This window comes from Hylobates moloch, unplaced genomic scaffold (genome assembly GCF_009828535.3).
Source record: "Hylobates moloch isolate HMO894 unplaced genomic scaffold, HMol_V3 SCAFFOLD_12, whole genome shotgun sequence".
Lineage (NCBI taxonomy): Eukaryota > Metazoa > Chordata > Mammalia > Primates > Hylobatidae > Hylobates > Hylobates moloch.
The window spans coordinates 9,147,871-9,155,195 of NW_026652287.1; positions in this window are offsets into that span (position 1 = coordinate 9,147,871).

Below are 7,325 nucleotides of genomic sequence, written 5' to 3' on the forward strand. Positions count from 1 at the left end.
CAATAATCAAGACAGTGTGTTATTGGTAAAAGAGTAACAGGAAGTCCAGGTGCCATGGCTCACGCCTGTAATCCCAGCACTTTGGGAGGCCGAGGCGGGCGGATCACCTGAGGTCCGGAGTTCGAGACCAGCCTGACCAACATGGAGAAACCCCTTCTCTACTAAAAATACAAAATTAGCTGGACATGGTGTCATGTGCTTGTAATCCCAGCCACTCAGGAGGCTGAGGCAGGAGAATCACTTGAACCCGGGAGGCAGAGGTTTTGATTAACTGAGATGGTGCCATTGCACTCCAGCCTGGACGACAAGAGCGAAAGTCCATCTCAAAAAAAAAAAATCTGTAGATTAAAATTTTATGTTTGAAAATATATGCTAGCCACTGTCAGTGGAGGCCACCTGCAGTTTCAGCTACTAGGGAGGCTGAGTCGTGAGACTTGAGGCCAGGAGTTGAAGTTCAGCCTGTCAGCCTGGGCAACAGAGCAAGACCCCTATGTTGTTGTTTGGTTGGTTTTTTTTTTTTTTTTTGAGACAGAGTTTCACTCTTGTTGCCCAAACTGGAGTGCAATGGTGCGATTTCCGCTCACCGAAACTTCTGCCTCCCGGGTTCAAGTGACTCTCCTGCCTTAGCCTCCTGAGTAGCTGGGATTACAGGCATGTGCCACCACGCCCGGCTAATTTTGTATTTTTAGTAGAGATGGGTTTTCTCCATGTTGGTCAGGCTGGTCTTGAACTCCTGACCTCAAGTGATCTGCCCGCCTTGGCCTCCCAAAGTGCTGGGATTACAGGCATGAGCCACCACGCCCGGCTGACCCCTATGCTTTTACACACACACACACACACACACACACACACGAGTGGTATGTACAGTACATGCAATGGAATACTCTTTCTCCTTAAAAAGAAATGAAATTCTAATTGCTACAACATCATGAATAAACCTAGTTCATGGATGAACCATGTTAAGTGAAAGAAGCATAAGGACAAATACTGTATGGTTCCACTTATATGAGGGACCTAGGATAGTCAAATTCATGGTTGGAAAGTACAGTAGTGGTTATCAGGGGCTGCCGTGGGTGTTAGGAGGATGGCGAGGTATTGTTTAACAGATACAGAGGTTCAATTTGAGATGATGAAGAAGTTCCGGAAATAGATAGTACAGATGGTTTCACAACAATGTGAATCTACCTAATGTTATTTAGTAGTTAAAACAGACCGGCCGGGCAAGGCGGCTAAGGCCTGTAATCCCAGCACACTGGGAGGCCAAGTTGGGAGGATCACGAGGTCAGGAGATCAAGACCAGCCTGGCCAACATAGTGAAACCGCATCTCTACTAAAAATACAAAAATTAGCTGGGTGTGCTGGTGGGCGCCTGTAATCCCAGCTACTTGGGAGGCTGAGGCAGGAGAATAGCTTGAATCTGGGAGTCAGAGGTCGCAGTGAGCCGAGATTGCGCCACTGTACTCCAGCCTAGGCAACACAGTGAGACCCTTTCTCAAAAAAAAAAAAAAAAAAGGACCAGGTGCGTTGTCTTACGCCTATAATCTCAGCACGTTGGGAGACCAAGGAAGGCAGATTACTTGAGGCCAGGAGTTCAAGACCAGCCACGCCAACATGGTGAAACCCTGTCTCTACTAAAAATACAAAAATTAGGCCGGGCGCGGTGGCTCACGCTTGTAATCCCAGCACTTTGGGAGGCCAAGGCGGGCGGATCACGAGGTCAGGAGATCGAGACCACGGTGAAACCCCATCTCTACTAAAAATACAAAAAATTAGCCGGGCGTGGTGGCGGGCGCCTGTAGTCCCAGCTACCCGGAGAGGCTGAGGCAGGAGAATGGCGTGAACCCGGGAGGCGGAGCTTGCAGTGAGCCGAGATTGCGCCACTGCACTCCAGCCTGGGTGACAGAGCGAGACTCCGTCTCAAAAAAAAAAAAAAAAAATACAAAAATTAGCCAGGTGTTGTAGCGCACGCCTGTAATCCCAGCTACTCAGGAGGCTGAGGCAAGAGAATCACTTGAACCCAGGAGGCAGAGGTTGCAGTGAGCCAAGATCAAGCCACTGCACTCCAGCCTGGGCGACAGAGCAAACTCTGTCTCAAAAATAAATAAATAAATAAATAAATAAATGAAAATATAGTGAAAAAGGTAAATTTTATGTTACATATACATTAAAATGTCTGTGCACCCTGGTAGCAATGAGCATAACCTAGTACCCGGATCCTGGTTTCTGATATCATTCTCCAATTAAAGTAACCAGTGCTCCTTGGAGAAATAGCTGACTCTAGAACTGGGACAAAAAAATACACAAGAAGGCTAGGTGCAGTGGCTCACGCCTGTAATTCCAGCACTTTGGGAGGCTGAGGCGGGTGGATCACTTGAACTCAGGAGTTCAAGACCACTCTGGGCAACATGGTGAAACCCCGTCTCTACAAAAAGTATAAAATTAGCCAGACCTGATGGTGCACGCCTGTACTCCCAGCATCTCAGGAGGCTGAGGTGGGAGGATCGCTTGAGCCCAGGAGCTTGAGGCTGCAGTGAACTGAGTTGGTGCTATCGCACTCCAGCTGGAGCTAGACCCTGTCTCAAAAAAATAAAAAATAAAAATTCGCCCAGTCATGGTGGCTTACGCCTGTAATCCCAGCACTTTGGGAGGCCGAGGCAGGTAGATCGCTTGAGGTCAGGAGTCCAAGACAAGCCTAGGCAATATGGCAAAACCGGGTATCTAATAAAAATACAAAAATTAGCCAGGTGTGATGGCACACGCCTGTGGTCCCAGCTACTTGGGACCCTGAGGTGCAAGGATCACTGGAACCCAGGAGGCTGAGGTTGTGGTGAGCAGAGATTGCCCCACTGCACTCCAGCCTGGACGACAGAGCAAGACTCTGTCTCAAAACATAAATAAATAGGCCAGGTGCGGTGGCTCACACCTGTCATCCCACACTTTGGGAGGCCGAGGTGGGCGGATCACCTGAGGTCAGGAGTTTGAGACCAGCATGGCCAACATGGCAAAACCCCGTCTCTACTAAAAATACAAAAATTAGCCAGGCATGGTGGCAGGCACCTGTAATCCCAGCTAATCGGGAGGCTGAGGCAGGAGAATCACTTGAACTTGGGAGGCAGAGGTTGCAGTGAGCTGAGATCGTGCCACTGCACTCCAGCCTGGGCAACAGAGCGAGACTCTGTCTCAGTAAGTAAATAAATAAATAAACAAACAAATAAATAAATAAATAAATAGAAATACACAAGATGAGCCTGAAGCAACTTGTAGTACCAGAAAGTAAGGTAGTGCTAAAAATGAAACACTCCACCAATGATGATGATGTCACAGGGACTGGCGAACCAACTGAAAGGACTCCTAATGGCCAGAGTGGAAACAATATGAGCAACAAAATACTGTAAATTAAGTGGTATTGGATTATAACCCAAAACATAAAATAAATATCCGCCAGGTGCAGTGACTCACGTCTGTAATCCCAGCACTTTGGGAGGCCGAGGCAGGCAGACCACCCTGATCTCAAGGAGTTTGAGACCAGATCTCAAGGAGTTTGAGACCAGCCTGGCCAACATGGTGAAACCCCGTCTCTACTAAAAATACAAAACTTAGCCAGGCATGGTGGCAGTCGCCTGTAATTCCAGCTACTCACAGGGCTGAGGCAGGAGAATCGCTTGAACCTGGGAGGCAGAGTTTGCAGTGAGCAGAGATTGCGCCACTGCACTCCAGCCTGGGCAACAGAGTGGGGCTGTGTCTCAAAAAACAATAATAATAAAATAAATATCAGGCCAGGTGCAGTGGCTCCCACCTGTAATCCCTGCACTTTGGGAGGCCAAGGAGGGTGGATCATGTGAGGTCAGGAGTTCGAGACCAGACTGGCCAACATGATGAAACCCTGCCTCAGCCTCTCACCCCCAGCTAATTTTTGTATTTTTAGCAGAGACCGGGTTTCACCATGTTGGCTAGGCTGGTCTCAAACTCCTGACCTCAGGTGATCCACCCACCTCAGCCTCCCAAAGTGCTGGAATTACAGGCATGAGCCACTGTGCCCAGCTATCCTTTTTTTTTTTTTTTTTTTTTGAGAAAAGGTCTTGCTCTGTTATCCAGGCTGGGGTGCAGTGGCACAATCATGGCTCACTGCAGCCTCAACCTCCCAGACTCAAGTGACCCTCTTGCCTCAGTCTCCTGAGTAGCTGGGACTATAGGCTCATGCCACCACACCCAATTAATTTTTTTTAGTAGAGAGAAGGTCTCACTATGTTGCCCAGCTGGTCCTTCAACTCTTGAGCTCAAGCCATCCTCCTACCTAGGTTCCCAAAGTGCTGGATTACAGGCATAAACCGCCTTTTTTTTTTTGAGACACTGTCTTGCTCAGTCACCCAAGCTGGAGTACAGCAGCATAGTGGCCGGATCTTAGCTCACTGTGACCTCTAACTCAACTGCAGGCGTGTGCCACCATACCCTGCTAATATTTGTTTTTGTTTTTGTTTTTTCGAGACGGAGTCTTGTTCTGTCGCCCAGGCTGGAGTGCAGTGGTGCAATCTCGGCTCACTACAAGCTCCGCCTCCCAGGTTCACTCCATTCTCCTGCCTCAGCCTCCCGAGTAGCTGGGATTACAGGCGCCCACCACCACGCCCAGCTAATTTTCTGTATTTTTAGTAGAAACGGGGTTTCCCCGTGTTAGCCAGGATGGTCTCGCTCTCCTGACCTCGTGATCCGCCTGCCTCGGCCTCCCAAAGTGGTGGGATTACAGGCATAAACCACCGCACCCGGCCTAATGTTTGTCATTTTTGTAGAGATTGCATCTCACTATGTTGCCTAAGCTGGTCTTGAATTCCTGGCCTCAAGCGATTCTCTCTTCACAGCATTGCAAAATGATGTATTATAATAATCACAGGCCCGAGCCACTGCGGGCCCTTGTACTGGACAGTGCAGGTACAGAACATTTCATCATTGTAGTAAGTCCTGTCAGATAGCATGGTGTAGGACAGTGCTGTTCCATAGAAATCAAGTGTGAGCTTGGCCAGGCACGGTGGCTCACGCCTGTAATCCCAGTGACAGGTGACAGTGTGCTGGCAGTCCTCACAGCCCTCGCTCGCTCTCGGGGCCTCCTCTGCCTGGGCTCCCACTTTGGCGGCACTTGAGGAGCCCTTCAGCCCACCGCTGCACTGTGGGAGCCCCTTTCTGGGCTGGCCAAGGCCAGAGCCGGCTCCCTCGGCTTGCAGGGAGGTGTGGAGGGAGAGGCGCGAGCGGGAACCGGAGCTGCGTGCGGCGCTTGCGGGCCAGCTGGAGTTCTGGGTGGGCGTGGGCTTGGCAGGCCTCGCACCCGGCCAGCCCTGCAGGCCCCGGACAATTAGGGGCTTAGCACCCGGGCCAGCGGCTGCCGAGGGTGTACTGGGTCCCCCAGCATTGCCAGCCCACCGGCACTGCGCTCAAATTCTCACCTGGCCTTAGCTGCCTTCCCGCAGGGCAGAGCTTGGGCCTGCAGCCTGCCATGCCTGAGCCTCCCACCCCCTCCATGGCCTCCTGTGTGGCTGGAGCCACCCCGACGAACACCTCCAGCTGCAGCCCCAGTGCAGGATCCACTGGGTGAGGGGCTCCTGAGTCTGATGGGGAGGAGGGGAACCTTTACGTCTAGCTCAGGGATTGTAAATACACCAATCGGCACTCTGTATCTAACTCAAGGTTTGTAAACACACCAATCAGCACCCTGTGTCTAGCTCAGGGTTTGTGAATACACCAATCAACACTCTGTATCTAGCTGCTCTGGTGGAGCCTTGGAGAACCTTTGTGTGGATACTCTGTATCTAACTGATCTGATGGGGACGTGGAGAACCTTTATGTCTAGCTCAGGGATTGTAAACGCACCAATCAGCGCCCTGTCAAAACAGACCACTGGACTCTACCAATCAGCAGGACATGAGTGAGGCCAGATAAGAGAATAAAAGCAGGCTGCCCAAGCCAGCAGTGGCAACCCACTCGGTCCCCTTCTACAGTGTGGAAGCTTTGTTCTTTCACTCTTTGCAATAAATCTTGCTAATGCTCAGTCTTTGGGTCCACACTGCTTTTATGAGCTGTAACACTCACCGTGAAGGTCTGCAGCTTCACTCCTGAGCCAGCGAGACCACGAGCCCACCGGGAGGAAAAAACAACTCCAGACGCGCTGCCTTAAGAGCTGTAACACCGCGAAGGTCTGCAGCTTCACTCCTGAGCCAGCGAGACCACGAACCCACCAGAAGGAAGAAACTCTGAACACATCCGAACATCAGAAGGAACAAACTCCAGACGCGCCACCTTAAGAGCTATAACACTCACCGTGAGGGTCCGCGGCTTCATTCTTGAAGTCAGTGAGCCCAAGAACCCACCAATTCCGGACACACCAGCATTTTGGGACGCTGAGGCGGAGTTTGAGACCAGCCACCTGAGGTCTGGAGTTTGAGACCAGCCTGACCAACATGGAGAAACCCCGTCTCTACTAAAAATACAAAATTAGCTGTGCGTGGTGGCACATGCCTGTAATCCCAGCTACTCAGGAGGCCGAGGCAGGAGAATCGCTTGAACCCGGGAGGCAGAGGTTGTGGTGAGTGGAGATTGTGCCATTGCACTCCAGCCTGGGCAACAAGAGCGAAACTCCGTCTCAAAAAGAAAAAGAAAAGAAATCAAGGGTGAGCCACATGTGGCATTGTATTTTCTAGTAGCCACATTGAAAAGGTAGAAAGAAACACAAGAAGCTAATTTCAACAAGTATTTTATTTATCCCAAAATATCCAAAGCATTGTTTCAACATGGCAATCAGTAGAGACATTATTAGTGAGATAGTTTATTTTCTCTTTTTGGTGCTGTCTTAGAAATCCAGCAATGCACTTGAGTCCAGGAGTTCAAGACCAGCCTGGGCAACATAGTGAAACTCCATCTCTATAAAAAATACAAAAAAATTAGCCAGATGTGGTTGCATGTGCCAGTAGTCCCAGCTACTCGAGAAAGTGACGCAAGAGAATCACCTGAGCCCGGGAGGTTGAGATTGCAGTAAGCTGAGATTGTATCACTACATCCCAGCCTTGGTTGGTGTCTCAAAACAACAACAAAAAAGAAATAGAAGTTTTTTTCGAGACAGAGTGTCATTCTGTCATCCAGGCTGGAGTGCGGTGGCACAATCTCAACTCACTGCAACCTCCGCCTCCCGGGTTCAAGCGATTCTGCGGCCTCAGCCTCCCAACTAGCTGGGATTACAGGCACACATCACCACACCTGGCTAATTTTTGTATTTTTAGTAGAGACAGGGTTTTGCCATGTTGGCTGGGCTGGTCTCAAACTCCTGACCGCAGGTAATCTGCCTG